Source organism: Marmota marmota, unplaced genomic scaffold, assembly GCF_001458135.2.
Source record: "Marmota marmota marmota unplaced genomic scaffold, marMar, whole genome shotgun sequence".
NCBI classification, from domain to species: Eukaryota; Metazoa; Chordata; class Mammalia; order Rodentia; family Sciuridae; genus Marmota; species Marmota marmota.
In genome coordinates, this window is record NW_025999864.1 from 1,324,109 (window position 1) to 1,346,372 (window position 22,264).

Consider the following 22,264-nt stretch of genomic DNA (forward strand, 5'->3'; position numbering starts at 1 on the left):
CACGCGTCGGCGCGCCTCGCCTGCCGTGCCGGGAGGCGCGTGCGCCCGCGGTTCCTGCCGGGACCAGGCGTTTCCGATCTTTGCCGCAGTCCGGATTTCCCGGGTCCGTTGGCACCGAGGGAAAATGCCCTTTGGGGGTTTCTGTCACTTCCATCAGGCACGCAAACAGTAGTTAGCATTCCCTGCCTAGAAACTTACAGACAATGCTTTTGGAAGCCCCCCATCCTCAGACTCCCTAAATTAAGTCCATTTATCCTCTCAAATTGGGGTGAGAGTGACAGTTTTTTAGTGAAGGGGCGAGGGTGGGGTGGGTTGGAAATCCCAAGCATTTCAGCACCAAGGACAGGCACTGGCTTCAAGGTTCAGGGCTGTGATTCAGACTGTCAAAAAATGTCTGTAAAGGAATTGGCCTAATATAGCTTCTGTGATTCAGATTATGTGCGAGCTAAGCACCATTGTGTGCCGATATTGTATTGTTTATTCTATTGTTAAAGTTGGCAATCTCCTAAAGAAGGAAATTGGACACAGGTCTGAGCGTTAAGGGGATAAACTAGTACTGTGTGCAGTGTGGGTTACCGGGCATCTGTGTTAGTTGGATTAGCTGGAGAGTCAGTGCATTTGCAATAATGTGGAATAAAACTTCATTTGTAAAGAAGTCATTTAATTAGTGTTTGGTTGGCCAAACAATTGTAAAATTCTACATCTGGCAACAGAAAACCAATTTACAGATTGTCAAGAGGACTCTGAATTCTTTGGACTATAAATGAAATTAATGTTTAACTATATAGAGAGCTAATGATTGTAAAACATTTTTAAACCAAAGTTATGTAGAGATACCAATATGCTCCCAGTAAGATCATAAAATTTTATTAGTGTAGGCCAAATAGGGAGCAGAAATCTTGTTTTCAAAGTCATTTAAATGGTCTTAAAGTTGTTTAGGTGTTGCTGTTTGGTATATTTAGGTTAAGTAAACACCAAAGTTTAGTTTACTTCTGTTAATATCTACTAATTTTGGAACCAAAATTCAAACCAATGACAGTTTGAATAATTTCTGAAATAGGTATAGTATAATAAATATGTATTCTTACCAAGGCTACTTATATTTCCTTTATTCATGGATGGTTAAGTGTGTATATTTAGCTCATCTAAAAATCTTTTTGGAATGCCTTATATAAGTTTGTGTGATTAGACTAAAGGTTATTTTAAATATATCACATAGGAAGTTATTTGAGTTTTAATTTATACTTTCATGAAGTGACTTTGTAATGCTACCATTTTAATTTGCAAATATTTTAATTTTCTTAGATTGGTTTGAGAGGAAATGAAGAATCAAATAGAAGTAGATGTCAGTAGTTGGAAGTGGGTAATTCATTGTTGTTCCTCAGATCGAAGTAATTTCGATATTTAAAGTGAATTAATCATGTTTCAAAGATATTAGGGAAAATAAAGTTTAGGGGCTTTTTAAATGAAGTTTACAGCGAGTTAATGTAGAGTGCAAAAATTAATGCTACATTTATTGTGGTCTTTTCTAGAGTAGTAGCTATTTTGTTCTGGTAATATTTTGTAGTTGTTTCTGTTCACATTGTGAATTTTGCAAAACGAGCAAATTATGTAACATTTAATTGGGGATATTTGCAATAAGCAGTTTCTATGAAAATTACTATTTGAAGACCTCTGATTGATTTATTAGAGACTAAGTAGGCTTCAGTAGGTAAAATAGCTTATACCAATGAGTACAACAAGCTAACTATTCTATTAGAAGATTCATAAAAATTTGGAATGACTAGTGTGGGCAGTTGTTAAATGGTTAACTTTTTTTTTCTTTATGATCCTACCTTAATGTATCAATTCCAAAAATATTAAATTGGCTCGATGGAAATTATTTAGAGGGGATAATGTAGTTGTTTTTGAAAAATAGTTTGTAAAGTATTGCATTAAATTTGTCAATCAGACCTTATTTAGCATCATTTTACATTGAGAAATTTTCAGCTGGGTGGTATTTTGTTCCTTTTGCTTCGTTCACTTTCCTTCCTCTCAGGTCTCCTTATTTTACTTTTGCCTTAAGCACATAAGTATATCTTCTGCCACACACTTGCCTTTCTACACTATATAGTTATAAGTGTGTGGCAGAAGACATACTTATGTGCTTAAGTATATAATAAGCGTTATATTTTCATAATTTTATGATCATTGAAATAGATTTTTCTCATTTATTCTTTTCTCATTTTACTCCACTGTAATTTGATAATGAAAAAAATAAAACATCAATTCCTTAAAAGTATAATAAAGTGTAACAGTTGAAAGTATAGTATGATTGTTAAATGTACATTCCTTTATCCTCTCCACTCATACATGTTTTAAATTTTATAATGTTTTGCATATTGTATGAACTAAAAGCTATAGCATCTAGGAACATAACTGTATGTCTTTCTTATGTTCCCTTGGCTCTTCTATTTTATATTTTTAATTGTTACTTGCCTATTTTCCTGTACATTGATGTTTACATTATTAGCATCAATTCACAATGTTTCTTTTTTCCTAGCCTATAAAGATATTTAGTAGTCTTGGAAGAATATAAATTAGAGTTCAAGTGGTCATGTAATTGGATTTTTAATTAAGCAAGAGGGTTCTTATAAACACACAAACACATTATGGGTAGTCTTTCTTTTGGTTGATAGTATTTGGTCCCTGCCCAGGTGTGAAGTTACTTGAAGTTCAAGTAAGGATTCTGAATAGATTTCTATTAGGAAATATTTAAGATGCACTGTAGATTTAGGGGCTCATATAAGTCTGTATTGGAAATAGGAGACTATGTTTGTTTCTCCATCTCTGCTGTGCTGAAATATACTCAGATTGCAAACATGATATGATTTCATTATGACTTCTCAAAAAAATGGGAGGAAAAAATAATTTTTCACTTGTTAGCATCAGTAATATGGGAACTCATTTCCAGGTCATTTCTTTTCTTCTTGTAGAAATTTCAGATGCTCGTTGACCTGATGGGAATAAATTTTAAAGAAATTACACAGAAGCTGACAGATTTAACTTTCTTTGTTTCTAACAATAGTTCTGTGAAGAAAAAGAAAAAACCAGTTTTTTCCTTTTTATATGTTTAAAAAATAGATTTCTTCAAATGTGGACTTTATCATACCTATTTAAATTATAAATCTGTTGAACCTCATTATTTATGCTCATGCATGTGTGAATTAAACAAATTTTGACTCAAAACAAAGTAATCCACATGCTGGGAAGCACAGTGCCTATTAGATAATCCTTGATAACATTTTCTGAAACAAACATCTAGGAAAAGTACCCATACTCTTTAATATCTTTATTACAATAATGTAATTACTCAGTCTCACTGACATGCTGTGGGGGTATGTGTGTATAATAATACCATAACAAATATGACTTTGGTTAGAATATTGATTCCATAGCTGTCCAACCGTAGGCAAGTGACTTAACATTTTTAACAAAGTGGGCATAGTAATGTCAGTTGTATAGAAGTGTTGAAATAATAAAATGAAGTATATAGTATACAAATAGAGTAATAATTATTGTAAATGAAATATTATTCTCCAAATATGTTATTGAATTAAACTGCTTTATCTCTCTTTTTTTACTAATGTATTAGTCTATGTTGTTTTTCATAATTTCAGTTGTGTATTGTTATTTAGGAAATCTTCTACTTTATGAGTAATTAATGCAAACTAAATTATGTATTTTAAAAGAACAGTAAATTTAAAAATCACAGTTAAGTAGTCTTATCCCTTGATTTTATCTTACCATCTCATCAATAATATTTGTTAGCCTTAGCTCTAAAATATGTTTTCATATTCTAATTCAAATCTTTTTGTTTTCTTTTCTTGTGCCTTATGACCTTAATACCTATTTTGAGTAGGTGTTTGCATAAGAGCCCTTCTATGTCTTCCTTTTCAGTACTTTTTAAAATATTTTTTCTAAGGATAGCTCTGTATGAGGTCATATGACCTCTGTATTCATTTCTTTTACTCTGGTATGACTATGAAGATGCTGCAAATTCTCATTAGTGAATATGGAAAAAAACAAAAATAAGAACTTAAAAGAAACTAAAATTGAAACTCATCAGAATTATGTTAAACCAATTCATATTCTTGGTACAGATTCTCATTCATTCCCCTGGAAGACCAAGAAGTTATTACAGTAAAAGTTTCATCAAAGGATATGTGGCCAGACTCCCTCCAGTGGTAGAATGACTGATGTGTCATAAGTAGTAACACCGGCAATTTGCTCTATTGCCCAGGTAGGCTGGTCAGAAATTCACTCTATAAAGAACAGTATCTACACAATGTCCCAGACTACTTGGTTTTATCTCCACTAGTATTTCCACCTTGTGTATGCCCAATCTTGATTTTTTACTCTGATGTAAATAAACTTTTCCTCTTTTGAATTGTATCCTGGACTTCAGTGTTAGCAACAGTTATATTGCTTATTGCAGCAAGCATGATCCTTCTAGTTTATGATTTCCCTTCTTTGTCCTTAGTAAATGCATAATTTAAGTTTTGCCTTGTAGAATATGCCTCTTTCTTGGATTTATTTTCCATTATTGTTAAATTTCTCTGTAAAAGTCTTTTGTCTGTCTTTTATTATTTAAATCCTGACATGACTACTTGAAAACGCATGCCTCATGCCTTAACTGTTTAAAATATTTTGTTATTACCAGACAGTAGTTAAATATTTACTGAGCAGGTAATGTTTCATACACATACATTTGAGAAGTAAAATTAGCGTTTGGGCAGGCTTCTAGTAGAAATCTATAGAAGAAGTAGGCAGAAAAAATTAGAAAGCTTTACAATCTTTTATGTAAGATGATGAGTGGCAATGGTATAAAAGAAATTTACAAAGTAACTATTAAAGAATTGATGATTGAATTTTCAGGCAAAATGAAATGTGATTAGGAGTAATGTTAGAATTTTGTCTGGAAAGTTCTGAAAATCAGAAGAATCATTGATAGAAAATAAAAATAAGGAGAAAGGAAATGATATTTAGACATCATGATGACATCAGGTTTTATGTTTCAAATTTTAGGTCTCAGCGAACATCCAAGTATGTCCTAAGCTCTTTCCAGGGCCTCTTCCCTCTCTCATAGATACTATATTGCCAGAATAATATTGTGTACTACTTTGTCATTGTTTTTAGTGTGGATCTCCTTGAGAGACCTTACATTCATTTTAGGTTCTTTTTCTTCATTCCTACTCCTCAAAAACTTCTTACAGCCTGATGATAAAACTTTTAGAATCATTACTATATAAAACTAACCATTTGGATATTTAGAGAGGATTGTGAAAAATCATCTGCTTAAAGATATAGAGTCTCCAGTCTGAGTCCTGACAGACTTTTTAGAGGGATTAGTATAAAACAAAAAGAACATTTAAGTTATGTTAAAACATTTGAAATACAACTTTGAGACCCCTTGGAAGGTTACAATAAATATTCATCAATTCTTGTATTATGGGAAGAAAAATTCTAGAATGCAGAGAAGAATTGCTCATAGAAATACATGTTCCATTAGGGATTCTAGAACTTATGTGAAAGGGGAAGCTTAGGATTTGACTTTAGTGTTAGTCTCTAATGAGCTTTGCTTGTATCTTACTCCTTGAAGGAAAAGAGTGATAATATCCTGGGGATGGTCAACTTTGAACCCCAAAGATGAAATGAATCTACAGTCAGGTTTGTTAAAAACGCAAACAAAAACTGCATTTTGAAATTGCTCTATAGATGTGAATTGAACAAAGAGCATGACACTTGGAATTGGTTCGTTTTGTTTCTCATGACTAATTGAGCCTAGTTTGTGGCTCATTTAAAGAACAGACTTCTCTGGGAATTTTGCGTATCTACTATTTGTTATAGTGGTTGTGGCAACTTTAGTAAATAAATCTGTCCTTTTGTTTCTATAGCCTGTGGGAGTGTTGCTATCTAATTATAGTATGAAAGACTTGTAGCTTTTCCAGACATATGCCATTAAAGACAAGGCACAACATTTTTTTTCAATATACTTTTGTCTTATTGTCCACTAATTTGAATGATATGGTAAATTTCTCAGCCTTTAACATTTTAAAAGCTGGTTACTAATGCCAACAAGAATCAAAATAATCATCTACTATGTGATAGATTCTTAGTGGTTACATTTTAGAGTTGCATCTATGATGTAGACTAGAAATCAGCAAGTTATGGTCTTTAGGCCAGATCTATTAACCTGTCTTTTTTACAACTAAAACTTTATTGGAACACAGCCATGCACATTTGTTTGCATGTTTATCCACAGTTATTCTTTTGCCACAGCAGCAGAGAAGAGTAGCTGTGATAGACTCCATAGCCCATAAACCTTAAAATACTTATTGTCTGACTCTTTATTGTCAAAGTTTACTAACATGTTAGATAGAAAATTGAGAATGTAAGTTAGTGTCTCCTGAAAGAAAGATATTGAAAGAATTTCTGATAGAAAATTGTATGCTCATTTTGAATTTACATGGTATCAGGATTTTAAGATTATGCAGGTCATGCAGAGAACTGTGGAAACCTGACTGTTAGCACAACAATGTTAGCTAATGTGTGGGGTTAGTCCCAAGATGGATGGCCCTTTATTATTCCATTGTGTCTGATAGACAGAAAACAAATCCTAATTTTAACATGAATCTGGCTTTCATATAATAAAATTTAGAAAGACTATTTATGATTAGGTATTTCCAAGTGCACTTATAATTCTATTAATATGTTTTAAAGTGTCAAAGATAACTGAGAATATGTACAATTATATTGATATATATTATGAAATTTATGTAGGTACCATACATCCTTACTTCTTAACCAAACTCTCATTAAAAAAGAGTCATACTTGGGCTGGGATTGTGGCTCAGCGATAGAGTGCTTGCCTAGCACTGGTGGGACCCGGGTTTGATTCTCAGCACCACATAAAATAATAAAAAAGGCATTGTGTGTGTCCATCTACAAAAAAAAAAAAAAAGATTCTCTCTCTCTCTCTCTCTCTCTCTCTCTCTGTCTCTTCTTTTTTAAAAAAAGTCATTCACTTTTTGTTGTCCATAGTCTATCAACTATCTGTAGTAAAAGACCCTTTAAAAAAATCCTGTCACTGAAATTTACAGAATATTTTTAAAATTACTAAAAAATTTTAAAAGATAACAAATTTTTCAACATACATAAAACCAGATAAATTCCTGTAAAAGTTTCTTTTTAAATTTAGTATTTTTTAAATATTTATCTCATTGCAGACTGATACTTTGTAGACTATCACTTTTGAGTAGAAATACTTAAGTTGGACTAGCTAGAGGATAGTATCATTATGTTATCCTTAGATAATTTTTAGGTACTTATCTTAACTAGTTAAGACTCACACTTTGTTTCCTTTTGTTCTCTTAGTTAACTGCTATTTTTCGCTATTTGTCTGTGCATTCCAACTGTAGGGTCTGTATAAAGAGCAAGTGACAGGGTTAGGGGAAGGATCTAAGAACTTGGCTCCTTCATTCAAAAAATTTTGAGGTATAATTTATTTGGGAAGATAATATATTTAAATATATAAATATTAATATGTGATAAGCACTGTAATGGAGTATAGAAGAGAAAGTGTTTAGTTCTGTCTTAAATTTGAGAATCAGCATTTTTCTGGATATTAAAAGTAAAATTTTGCCAGAATAAGGGGGAGAAGGGCATTTCTGGTAGAGACAGGAGCATATCTAAAGGCATAAAACCATGTAAGTTCTATGTATGGGATGTATAACTTTTTGTATTGCTGGAGGAAAGAAGTATGCCTGGTTGGAAATTAAGCTGAAAGCTAATTAATGCTAGCTAAGGTATGTAATTATGAGGAGTATAGATTAGTAGATTGCAAACTTTCTAATTTGTAGTGAACCTTTAATTTAAAAAAAAAACTTTTTATAGAAGTCCATTTAATAAGTGAAAATAGCATTTCACTAGGGTACATTTATCCTGTAATTCTAAACTTAACAGAAAAATAAAGCAGAATAAAGTCAATGAGTAACATAGGAGGAAATTTAAATTAGCAGTTATCTTTGAAATTTCTGTTTTATATCAGCCTTAACATTCATTTTATTTCTTTATTTTATCTTTTTTTGTATTATGTGTTGATAATTATAAGTTCATACAAATAAGTAGTGGCAAACTAATGTTTTTAACTCATTTACAATCTCAAGACATTATCCAAATAAACTGATCCAGAATTAATGAGAAATAGTAAGTTTTTTTAAAACTTGAATCATGAAAGAGTAAATATTTCATTTGGAGGCAAATATTAGAGTGGATTTATCAGTCAGTTCATTTTTTTTCATTTATGATAAAATAATACATCTTGTAACATTCTGAGATATTTGTTGATATCCTTTTGTGCTTATTAAAAGTTTAGTCAGTTAAATCAGTTAAATTTATTTTAGTTATATGATGAATCCTACCTGTACGGTTCAATTTTATTTTGAAAACTTATCTACATTTATAAACTTACTGACATTCTGAATGTATTATCAAATTTTCTTCATTTTATTAAAGAGTTAGATAAATTGGTTTGCTCAAGTTATTTATATTCAAAGGATTTATAAAAATTTTAATTTTAATAAAAATATTTCTTTTGAAGCACTTATGCCTTGCTTCAGGACACTCACTAATGGGTTTTGAAATTTTCTGTCTATAATATTATAGTTGACTTAGAGAAAAAAACTACAATTTAAAGGACATTTTATATGTGATTATCCAAAATTACTTTGAAATACCTCCATGTCTAATCCTTATTAATGCAGTTACTACTTTATAAAATCTGGCAATAGCTTTTATAGGAATTTTTTTATATTCTATACTTCCCTTAATATAGTTGTCTCAACATTTCTGATAATTTAGTGGATGGTGTTTTGAGAACTGATTTAAACAATATATTTTTCTTCTCCATTATTTTACTGTTTTTTGAATTTACCTACTTAGAAAACCACAAAGACAAATGAAATCTGCCACATTCATATTCTCATTCAGTTAAATTAGAAAGATTTTATATAATTTTAGCACTTCAATTAATCAGGTATACGTGTTGAATATTTTTGTATTCTCTGCATTTTAAGACATGTATCAAGGCATATGTCTTTTTGTTTTGTTTTTAAAAAACAGCATACTTATTTAACATTGGTTGCAATATGAGAAATGCAGGATTTAATGAGTTTTTTTCCAATTGTGTATGCTTTTTTTTTTTTTTTTTTTTTGGTAAGTGGCATAATGACTTTGTTCTATTGTCAGATTTACAACTTCAGTTACTATTTTGTTGCAAAATTATGGACTTTATCAGAGACTATATCACTATTTTGCAAAATCTTTTCATGTGAAACTTAATGAAAACTTGTCAGATTTTATCATTACAAATTAAGTACTAATGATAAATGACTATCTTTTTATTTTAACTGAGTATTTCTCAGAACTGCTAGCAGATTTATTTCACTTTGAACGGTATATCCATGTTAAACTTGGTTAGTATTTCTTGTATATCTAGGAATCCATTTTTAGTTTTATAGGTAATTAATTTATTACCTATTACTGGAAAAGGTGTAATTGTATCCCAAACTTAGAAGTAACTTCATTATTAATATAATTAGAGATGAAATAAACAAAACTCAGACCAATTCCTTAACCTGTTTAATTTGTTATGATGAGAAGAAAATCCAAACAGATGCAGGTGAACCTTTCCTGCAACTAACTGAATGCTACATGTAGTAATGTTTTACTTGATCATATTTTTGGTGGCTTGAATTTCAACAAACAGGAAATAGAACCACATGTTTTTATACACTGTACCATTTTGTGCACTGAATTGTAGGCAATGTTTTATTTTGCTGCTCACCCCAAATCACATAATATGGCACAATTTAATGTATGCCATTCATATTACTATTTTAAAATTAGTTTAAAAATAATTACAAAGAAAGTTAAATGATGATGTTTGCTGAGGTCATCTCTTTAATAAAAATATTTAAATCAGTTTTCAGTTTTCAGTAGTTCTCACAATTTATCCTAGAGGGCTTGTTAGAGCACAGATTGCTGAGCTCCATCCCCTGAGTTTCAGATTGATTAGATGTGGGGTGGAGCCCAAGAATTTGCTTTTCTAACAAGTTTCCAGATGATGCTGATGTCAGTGACCCATTGGAGAAACAATGCTATAGATAAGCATAGTTTTTGGGTAAGGAAGTATATTTCTCAATTTTCCATTACTATAAGGGAATGCTGGAGGCTGGGTGATTTGTAAGGAAAATAGGTTCATTTAGTTAACAGATAGCTCCACAGTTTAGCTATCATGAATTGTGCTGCTATAAACATTGATGTGGCTGTGTCCCTGTAGTATGCTGATTTTAAGTCCTTTGGGTTAGACCCAGGAGAGGAATAGCTGGGTCAATGGTGGTTCCATTCCCAGTTTTCCAAGGAAATCTCCATATTGCTTTCCATATTGGCTGTACCAATTTGCAGTCCCACCAGCAATGTATGAGAGTGCCTTTTTCCCCACATCCTCACCAACACTTATTGTTGTTTGTCTTCATAATAGCTGACATTCTGACTGGAGTGAGATGATATCTTAGAGTGGTTTTGATTTGCATTTCTCTAATTGCTGGAGATGATGAACATTTTTTATATATTTGTTGATTGATTGTATATCCTCTTCTGATAATTCAAGTGTCTGTTCATGTCAGAACTAGTAAATGAATTCAGCAAAGTAGCAGGATATAAAATCAACACCCATAAATCAAAAGCATTTCTGTATATCAGTGGTAAATCCTCTGAGAGGGAAATGAGGAAAACTACCCCATTTACAATAGCCTCAAAAAAAAAAAAAATACTTGTGAATCAATGAAAGAGATGAAAGACCTATACAATGAAAACTACAGAACCCTAAAGAAAGAAATCAAAGAAGACCTTAGAAGATGGAAAGATCTACCTTGCTCTTGGATAGGCAGAATTAATGTTATGAAAATGACTAAACTACCAAAAGCACTATACAGATTTAATGCAATTCCGATCAAAATCCCAATGGCATTCCTCATAGAAATAGAAAAAGCATTCACCTAGGTACTAGGGATTGAACTCTGGGCAGGGAAGAGTGTGTGGGGGGTGATCCACACTGAGCTTCATCCCCAGTCGTTCTTTATTTTTTATTTTGAGACAGTGTCTCACTAAATTGCTGAGGCTACTTTTGAACTTAGAATTCTCCTGTTAGCCTTTCAAATCGCTGCAGGTACAGGCATTCACCACCACACCTGGCCAAGCCTTGCCTCTTAATGATCCCAACATCTCTTAACATTGCCACACTGAGACCACACTTTTAACACAAGAAACCTTGGGGACAAACTACATCCAAAACATATAAAATTAAATAGAGATATTAAATTTTGGATTTTAGAAGTGGTATTCTGGCATTCCTTTTGATGACTTAACTGGGATATTGAACTCTAGGAGTTTAACCAGTTAATGACAACTGATTATAATAGGTAGGATTCCTAAAACAAGACAGGTAAAAATCAGTGGTGGAATCAATGAATATTCTAAGGTAAAGATCTGTAAATTTGTAATTAAATTGGAATATCTCAAGTGAGACATGAAAAATGAGTTGTTGAGAATGGCTCATTTTGATAGATTGGGAAGTTGGGTATATTTTGACACTACAGAAACAAAATAGGAATTATTGGATGGAGGGAACATAAAGAGGTAGGCTTGGTGTAATAATCTATTAAAGTCATCTCTGGGTCAGTTTAGATTTGAAATGTTTTTGAAATATCTAGATAGAAATGTGTAGAAGGCCATTAGAAATATACATCCATGTCTCATAGAGAGTAAAATTGTGGACAAAGATGGAAATTTGGTAGTCTAAACTGTTTCTCAGTTGCCCTTATTTTTCCTTTTTCAAATGTTCATTCCTTATCTTGTCAGTGTTTGAGATCCATGTCAGGTGTGGAACTGCTTATTAGAGTGAATAAATTAGAATACTGGTGCTTGCTTTGGCAGTATCTTAAAGTATCATTTGAAAATTAGTGTTTTTTTTAATATATTATCAGTTTTAGTAGGGTACATTTTAGTCAGTTAAACATGGATGAAATACAATTGACCTAAGCTCTGTACTGGCTATGTTTCTTTCCCTACTTTTGACTGTATATGATTATTTTGTTTACTATGGAAATAACACTGGATTAATTTTTCTTACTTAGCAATATATTCTGCTGTAACATAAATAAATATTCTTATTCATAAAATAAATGAACTGTTGGAGCTTAAATTACATGGGAGCTTAAAGAAAAACAAATCTTCACCAAATCTATTTCTTAGGTTTCATACTGAATATATACTATTAAATTATCTCTGAAATTTTTATGAGAGGAAGCATATACTAAACTGGAAATGCAAAGATTTAGCATTTTTCGTTTTACTTCTAAACCATGTCTTAGGTAGCTAAATTATAATGGTGCTGACGATTTAACCTTGAGCCTATTATTTTAATGTTTACGAGAGTATTTGTGTAGAGCTAACCTAAATGAGACCTTTTTTTATACTTACATTTTGTTTTTTGCAGATTCTTTCTTTTTAGGTAACCCTTCCATTTTAAAGTATAATTTTTCTCTAACATTTTCAAGCTGGGTATTTTACCCTATTTGTGTATTCTGGTGCAATTTGTTATATCCAGTTTTTTTCTGGGGCTTAATATGTTGGTTATGTTTAGTGATTTTTTTTTAAAAAAAGGAAAGTCTAGTGACTAAAAAGCAATGGTTCTGGAAATAACTCTTCATATTACTTGTTTTGCTAAAAGCTTCATTTATTTAAATTCTAAAGGTAAAATTGATACTAACAAAATTTGATTGCAGTAATGATAAATGTTCCAAATAGAATCTAGCCATTTCTACTATACAAGAACTCTTTTTGTACCATATTTTGTAGTAATGTATCTTAATTTATATAGATATTTCTAAGAGCTTTACATATATTTCTAAGAGTTTCATATGAATCAACTATTGAACTTTTTTTTGCTTGTCTCTTAACAGTTTGAAAATATTTTTCCTATAGTATTAATACTTTCTAATTTTAATTTTCTAAAATACAATGACCACCTAGTTTTCTTATTATGTAGGTGGTTTTGGGGGACATCTCATATCCAAACTATAATAATAATGTTTTAATTTTGGTTTTAAATCTGATATTTTTGCAATTAATATATTAAGTTTTGCTAACCTTGGTAGTGAGTACCTTCTCTAGTATGCTTTCATTAATTGTGTTTTCATGCTTTCATATTTCAATTCATTAATGCATTTATCATTCACTCAGCAAATATTTATTAGGGCCAGGTGCTCATTAACACAGTAGGAAAGAATCTCATAAAGTTGTTTAAAATTTATCAAATTGATATACTCAAAATTAGATTGCAAAGAGATAACATCATTGCAGTTCCTTGTGAACATTTTATTCATATTATGCTGATGTAGGAGATCTTTCTTGCCCAAATGGCATTTTAAATAGATATTTTTCATGAATGTTGTATGTTTTGGTCATAAGGCCTAAAAAGATTTAATTAACTCATACATTTTCTATAGAAGAATTTTCTCTTGATTTTTTCTAATCATAACATTTTTCTTCTGCACCAACAATGAAATTTCCCAATTATTCACATTATTAATATTTTTTTTTAAATTTTGTTTAAGTCTTTAATCACCCATTTTGTCAGCACACCATAAAGAACATATTTGTGAGTGTTCTTGTCACATATTTATCTTCATGTCTCCTGCTAAAAGAATGGTATAACATCCTAGTTAGTAATATGCTAGACAATTGCAGTTTTATGAGTAACCTGTGAATACAGTTCTGCTTCAATTAATGTTTTTGCTTTTTAGATGTAAGTAACAGTCCCACTGAAAGCTCAGATTTGGGGGTGATAGCAACAACAGTAAGGTTTGAATGATTATAGATCTTAACCTGAGAATTGGTCTGGCTTTCATAACTTGAGTTTCTTAATACCACTTGTAAATTTATCCTTTGGAACAGTTCTGTATCTAAGAACAGATATTGTAAGGAACTCAAGGTCTGGACTTCATGATCTTGGTGTCAACTAATTCCTGACATTAATTTATCTTGGTGTTTTGTTTCTAGTAATGAAGCTCTTACTTTGACCTCTCTGATCAAACCCTTCTTATATCTATCTCTAGAAGCTGAATCTTTCTTGTGTTTGTATCTATAAATGAATCTATGCCTTATTTTCTTGCCCATTATCTGTATTTTGCCTTTCATGTTCCTCATGATTAATACTATACAACTTGCTGTTAAGCCTCTTTGATACAACAGCCTGATCCCCCGAACTTCTTCCTGTTATCTACTACTAGAGTATTTTCTTTTATTCTAGGTCATACTTGACCTTTCAAATGAGACTTTTGCCATATGAAGACTACCTGATATTCTGTCTGGTTTTGTCTCCCTTCCAGTTGTCTAGAATTTGCCCTATTGGTATATTCACCTCATAGTCCTGTCTAATCTCTGAGACTATGTATCAAGTATCAACAGTGTAATCCATCCTTAATCTGAGATTCTCTGCTTTTACAGTAGCCACTTAGAAATTCTGTGTAAATAATGACTATTTCTGGAAATTTAAACCTGAGGATTACAATTTCATTTTGTATTTATTCTTAGAAACATTCAGAAGAAAAATTATCTGATTCAAACATGTATGCTTGTACATGAGGAAGACAAAAAATATAAAAGTGACTGTCTTAGTCATCTTTCCCCTGCTGTTACTAAAGGATCTGACCAGAACAACAGTATTGGAGGAAGAGTTTATTTGAGGGTTTATGGTTTCAGAGGTCTTGGTCCATAAAAGGCCGACTTCATTCCATAGGGATTGAGGTGAGGTGAGGCTGAACATAATGACCAGAGTGTGTGGCAGAGGGAAGCAGCTCACATCATGGTGACCAGGAAGCAGGGAGACTCCACTCTCCAGATAAAAATACACACCCAAAGCCACACCCCAATTCTCATCCCCTCCTACCACATCCCATCACTTAATTAATCCCATGGGGAACTAACTCACTTGATTAGACTAAGGCTATATAAAACTCAATCATTTCTCCTCCAAACCTTTTTGCAATCTCATATGAGCTTTCTGGGGACACCTCACATCCAAACCATAACACTAAGTAAAAACTGCCCTGGGTATTTTAATTTTTAAATTTATCTTATTGTTGGTAGATTTTGGATCACTTAACTGCAAAAGAGAAAATAATAAAATTCCTATTATTTCATGGCTGTTACGTTTTAAGTGATTAACTACAAGTATTATACTAGTCAGGTTTTATCAAATTCCAAAGTTATGGAAAGTATCTACATGATCATTAACATAGTGCTGCACATTTCATATAAGATTGGCTTCTTTAGTAAAATAAGAGGGTTTTTTTGCTCAATAAATGATAGGTAGTTACAACCTTTGACTTAAAGAACAGAACAGAACTAATTCACCTTAATAATATTGCAAATGGATACTTCGTTTAGTTTATAAAGGGTAAATTTAGCTTCATTATAGCATAACGTCTGAGTAAACCAAAATACTTTTTAGGTCATGTGATTTTGTTGTATAATTTGTCTTCAGTACAAGTTAATTTTGTAAAGTAAGAAATTTCTGATTTTATTTTTTCTCAGAGAAGGGGATTATTATGTTTTCATACAAGTAAAATCAAATTGTAATGGAAATGTTTCCACAAGTAGCTGTGGACCCTTGTATATTTAATGATATTCATTATACTTTAGGATTTAAGATTATATGCTGCATAACTGGTATGCATTCCAAATTATGCAGTGATTTTCTAAATGTATATTTTATTTGTTTATCAAATTGTGCATCAATGATAGTAAATTAATGATAAAATGTAATTTAGATATAGATTTTATTTGCCTCATTAGGAACCATATTTATTGTCTGTGTCATTTTCAAGGCAACAGTTGATTACTAATTTTATATTCATATTATTTATTAGCTCCTAACTATAAACTTCATTGATTAGTTGGCAATCGTATTCTTTATATTGTTCCAAAGTTTGGATTTTGGTTAATTATTTGCAGAAGTGTTTACACTGGGTGGTAAGGTCCTGAATCGATTTGGATAAAATGGTTTGGTTTTGTGTAAAAAAAAAAAAAAATTGATTTTCATTTCATTTTCTTGAGTAATGCCAAGAGTCATAGAGTCATCCTTTTAACATAGAAATCTTGCCATGTCATTCATTAATTGCCTTTTGACTACATTTTTTACTAACTACTAGTTCTAATTAGCCATTCTCTAACATTAAGAAGCTCTTTGTGACCCTCCTAGTCTAGTTGTATTTCCTACCATTTCTCTTTATCTCTTTCGAACCAAATCATTCTGCTTGTATTGCCTTTAATATACCCCATGCTATCTTTGACAAAGTTTGAGAATATTTTTAGAAATCTAATATTTTAAAAACAGCTTTTATGTTAGGATAACCAACTTAGGAATGAGAGGAATAGCTTTTAAAAAACTGTATGTAAAAAATATTATAAGATAGGGGATACACACAAAAAATATTTTTGTTTAAAAAAACATGTAGGGGATACAGTCTTTGAGAAGAAAACAGCTTGGGTTTTGGTAGAAGTTACAAAGGATGAGTTAACCTATATTAGTAATTGAAATCTGAAATTTATGGATGGAGCATCTGGGTGGATGTTGAGGTCACTTGCTGAATTGGGGGAATACAGGATTTGGGAGTCATTTCAGATTACTTAAAATTTGAGGTATCTTTAAGACACCCAAAGGGAAGTGTTGACTATATTGCAGACCTTGTAATATAAACTTGAAAATTATCAATAAGATCATTTATAGTGAGTAGGAAAAATAGAACTTTATAAAACAGTAATCACTAGAGTCATAACTACTTAAATTAATAAAAATTACATCAGAGTTAACTCTTCTATTGTACTAATTATATTTCATGTGCTCAAAGCTATATATGGTTAAGGACATTCAGTGCTATTTCTCATTGGCAGCACTCATTGACAAAGAGTGCTGGACTGAGAAACATTAATAATTTTTGATTAGGCAAAGAGCTATAGAATATGAAGGAAAAGTTAGTAAGATAGGAGAAAAACTAAGACAATGTTTAAGAAGCAGCAAATGGTCAACTCTATTAAATTCTATTGAGAGTTGTGAGGGAAGAAAATTTTCTCACTCATCACTAGATTAGTGGTGGAGACTAATAAAACAAAAGACAGATGAACAAGAAGAAAATGTACAAATTTATTTAATATTCATTTTATGTGACACAGAACCTTCAGAAGTGAAGACTCAAAGAAATATGGAAGCCTATATTATGTATGTATGTGTGTGTGTATACACATATTTTATGCTAAGTCTTATGAAGAAGTAAGTGGATAGCTGTAGAGGTGATTGGACAAAGAACCATGATGGTTTTAAACTGGGGGAAACTTAGCAAGACTTGCTCAGATTCTTCTCTGTCCGTGGTGTTAAGCAATAACAATTGTACTTCTAGATAGAGGAAAGATCCCTATGGAAGAGAGCCTTAGTATCACCTACTTCATAGTAAAATCAGAGAATTCTTAATGTCCTGCTTCAGGGGAGAAGGTTGCTTTAACCATTTCCTCCAATACTAAGGTGCCATATTTTGCGTTAGCAGTCTTAAACCCCATCAGATGTAAAGCCAGGAAATAAATGAAAAGTGCCCATTGGTTTTGCCACCATACAGCTTATTGGTGACTTGACAAGAGAATTTTTGTTGAAGTGGTAGCGACAGAAACTAGATTTGATTGTGTTTAAGAGTGAATAGGGGAAAAAAAAAAAGAGTGAATAGGAAGGCTGAGGCAGGAAAATTGCAAGATCAAAGCCAGACTCAGCAACTTAATGAGGCCCTAGCAACTTAGCAAAACCCTGTCTAAAAATAAAAAAAGGACTGTATTGTTCAGTGGTAAAGCACCCCTAGGTTTAATCCATAGTAACTCCCCCTAAAAGTGAATAGTAGGTGAAGAAATGGAGATAGCTTTTGGCAGGTATTTGGAGCAGTTAAATTATTATAAAGGGAAGCAAAGAAAACGATTATCTAAAAGAGTATGCAGAAGTAGGGGCTTTAAAAATTTGCATTTATGCACACACACATATATAGAATACTACATTGTAATTTAAGTTCCTTGAAAGCATGACATTTACTGTTTTATTGATTCATCTTTTAGTCCTCCTGCATGGATGCATTGAACAATAATGCATGTCTGTTGAATATGAAAGTCAGTCTTCTAGCTGAGAAAACAAATTTTTAATATTTATTTTAATATTCTTGGAGTGAGATTCTAGTCTCCAAAACTTGTATATTTGCTTGTGGAGACCTGCTTTTGCCTTTTCATAACCTTGAGGTGGCAAGTAATAGTATACTAGACTATCTTTTACAGAAATAACTTCTCTCAGATGTTTATTTTGCAACTTGGACACTTTTTAGTCTGCAAATAACTAAAGGAAACTTGAAGTGACAATAAAAAATGATCTTTTTTTTTAAGAAGATAGATTTTGGTGAGCTGATCAACTTTATAACAGTTCTCTGAATACAAATGGAGCCTTAGTTTTAAAGAAAGCACTTTAGGATGCAGTAGACTTGTGTTTATAAGCATTTAAGTAAAAATTGAAATAATACAAAATGACTAATTTTTGAACAAAAACTATGTTTTAAGATGCAAAAGTTAAAAGAAATAATCTGTGAGGTGAATAGAGAGCCTACATCTTGGGAGCAAATCTTTACCCCTCACACATCAGATAGAGCACTAATCTCTAGGGTATATAAAGAACTCAAAAAGCTAAACACCAAAAAACAACCCAATCAATAGATGGGCCAAGAACCTGAACAGACACTTCTCAGAAGATGATATACAATCAATCAACAAATATATGAAAAAATGTTCAATAATCTCTAGCAATTAGAGAAATGCAAATCAAAACTAAGATTTTACCTCACTCCAGTCAGAATGGCAGCTATTATGAAGACAAACAACAATAAGTGTTGGTGAGGATGTGGGGAAAAAAGTACACTCACACACTGCTGGTTTTTTTCAAATTGGTGCAGCCAATATGAAAAGTAGTATAGAAATTTCTTAGAAAATTGGGAATGGAACCACCATTCGACCCAGATACTCTCCTTGGTCTATACCTAAAGGACTTAAAAACAGCACACTACGGGGACACAGCAGCACAATTCACAATAGCTAAACTGTGGAACCAACCTAGATGGCCTTCAATAGATGAATGGATTTAAAAAATATAGCATATATACACAATGGAATATTACTAATCAATAAAAGAGAATAAGATCATGGCATTTGCAGGTAAATGGATGGAGTTAGAGAAGATAATGCTAAGTTATCCAATCCCAAAAAACCAAATGCCTAATGTTTTCTCTGATATAAGGAGGCTGATTCATAGTGGGGTTAAGGAGGGGAGATCACGGGAAGAATAGATGAACTCCAGATAGGACAGAGGGATGGGAGGGGAAGGGAGGTGACATGGGGTTAGAAATGATAGTGGAATGTGATGGACATTATTATCCAAAGTACATGTATAAAGACACGAATTGGAGTGAATATTCTTTGTATTTAAGAACATTCACATTTGTATGAAACATGAACATTTATTTGTATGAAAATTATGCTCTATATATGTAATAAGAATTGAAGTGCATTCCATTGTCATACATAAATTAAAAAAATTAATAAAAAAGATTCAAAAGTTTTGAATTCCTAGTGCAGATATGCAAAATGTACACCTTCCTAATTTTTCTCTATAATATGCAATTGTGGTATTTGAGTTTCAAAGAAATACTTGCTTTTGAAATGTTTTAGCAGCTTCTGTGCATTTTGATACCTGTGATGTTAGTATATTGTGAATGTATATTGCATTGAAAATTTATTTTGCATAAATTCATTGTTTTGACCATGACAGAGTAAATGTAGGGAAAATTTCTACTTAAAATATGGCACCTAGGGCTGAGATTGTGGCTCCGTGCTGGAGCACTCACCAAGCACGTGTGAGGCCCTGGGTTCAATCCTCAGCTGCCGCAGTCTGGCTGGGCACAATCAGGAGCCACTTGTCAAAAGAAACTAACTTTATTTGTAGAACCACACACGCCAAACAAAACAGCCTCTCAGGAAAAACCCTCAGAGCCCCAACTGCCACCACTGCCTTCCCACAAGCCTCTCTCTCCCACACCAGCCTCTCTCCACCTCCCACAATCCTCCTGCTCTTGAGGCCGATTGGCTGGGTCACGTGGGCGGAGCCAAAAAAGTCCCCCAATGAGCAGCTCCGTGGTCTGAAAGGGCAGGGAAACAGCCCAATGAGCATCACCACAGAGGAGCCAATCAGCTAGATGTTGCTAGGGCCGCTGTGAGCCAATCATCAGCCGGCAGCTGGTAGTTTGCTGGCAGCTGGAAGTTTGCTGGGGCCCCTTCGGCTGTGGCTCTCAACATTCAGCACCACATAAAAAATAAAATAAAGGTATTTTGTCCAACTACAACTAAAAAGAAATATTTAAAAAATATGGCACCTAAATGTAGGTATAAATGTAGGGGAAATATCTACCTAAAATATGAATTATATTTTATATATAATTCAATTTAAAAATAAAATCTAGATAACTAATATATTTATGATGATTCATAACCAAAAAGTAAGGAAAATTGAATATAAATCACTTTTTACTGTATAGATATAATACCATTTCATCATTCTTAATTTCACTTGAGAAATTTTTTTTTAAATGATGCTTATTAGAAGAAACATTTTTTCTTTTATATCCAGGGATTCAAGTATGCTGCTAGTGCAAACTTTAGACTAAGATAAAATGTTTATACTCTTTTTCACTCATTATTACTTTCTGAGTGAAAATAATTTTTTTAAATTTACATATGTCTCATTGAAATCAGACTTCACTGTGTAAGTTCCAGTGCTCTGAGTCATCCAAGTTCCTTAGCTAAGGAGTTTTGATTAACTAGCAGTTCTTGTTTTTGAACATGTTAGGCTTGCGTATTTATTTCTTGTTAAATGTATGGATGAATCCAGGTTTTGTTGTGCCTACATTTATGCAACTTGAGGTGTCCTAATTGAGAAAAACAGTTTAAAGCCCTAGTTGTCAAAAACAATGTAAATTATTATTATTTTTTTTTTAATTTATTTTTTTATTGGTTGTTCAAAACATTATAAAGCTATTGACATATCATATTTCATACAATAGATTCAAGTTGGTCATGAACTCCCAATTTTACCCCAAATACAGATTGCAGAATCACATCGGGTACACATCCACATTTTTACATAGTGCCCTATTAGTAACTGTTGTATTCTGCTACCTTTACTATCCTCTACTATCCCCCCTCCCTCCCCTCCCATCTTCTCTCACTACCCCATCCACTGTAATTCATTTCTGTCCTTGTTTATTTTCCCATTCCCCTCACAACCTCTTATATGTAATTTTGTATAACAATGAGGGTCTCCCTCCATTACCATGCAATTTCCCTTTCTCTCCCTTTCCATCCCACCTCATGTATCTGTTTAATGTTAATCTTTTCTTCCTGCACTTCCTCCCTGCTCTGTTCTTAGTTGCTCTCATTATATCAAAGAAGACATTTGGTATTTGTTTTTTAGGGATTGGCTAGCTTCACTAAGCATGATCTGCTCTAGTGCCATCCATTTCCCTGCAAATTATATGATTTTGTCATTTTTTAGTGCTGCGTAGTACTCCATGGTGTATAAATGCCACATTTTTTTTATCCATTCATCTATTGAAGGGCATCTGGGTTGGTTCCACAGTCTAGAAATTGTGAATTGTGCTGTTATGAACATCGATGTGGCAGTATCCCTGTAGTACGCTCTTTTAAGGTCTTCAGGGAATAGTCCGAGAAGGGCAATAGCTGGGTCAAATGGTGGTTCCATTCCCAGCTTTCCCAGGAATCTCCATACTGCTTTCCAGATTGGCCGCACCAGTTTGCAGTCCCACCAGCAATGTACAAGAGTACCCTTTTCCCCACATCCTCGCCAGCACTTGTTGTTTGACTTCATAAAGGCTGCCAATCTTATTACTGGAGTGAGATGGTATCTTAGGGTGGTTTTGATTTGCATTTCTCTGACTGCTAGAGATGGTGAGCATTTTTTCATGTACTTGTTGATTGATTGTATGTCCTCCTCTGAGAAGTGTCTGTTCAGGTC

At 32.5% G+C, this 22,264-nt stretch overlaps 1 protein-coding gene across 1 annotated transcript in view; it reads left to right on the forward strand.

Moving 5' to 3' along the window:
* The window catches only part of Phyhipl (phytanoyl-CoA 2-hydroxylase interacting protein like), a 58,365-nt gene that overhangs the window by 660 nt on the left and 35,441 nt on the right, over window positions 1-22,264 (forward strand). The window lies entirely within an intron of this gene.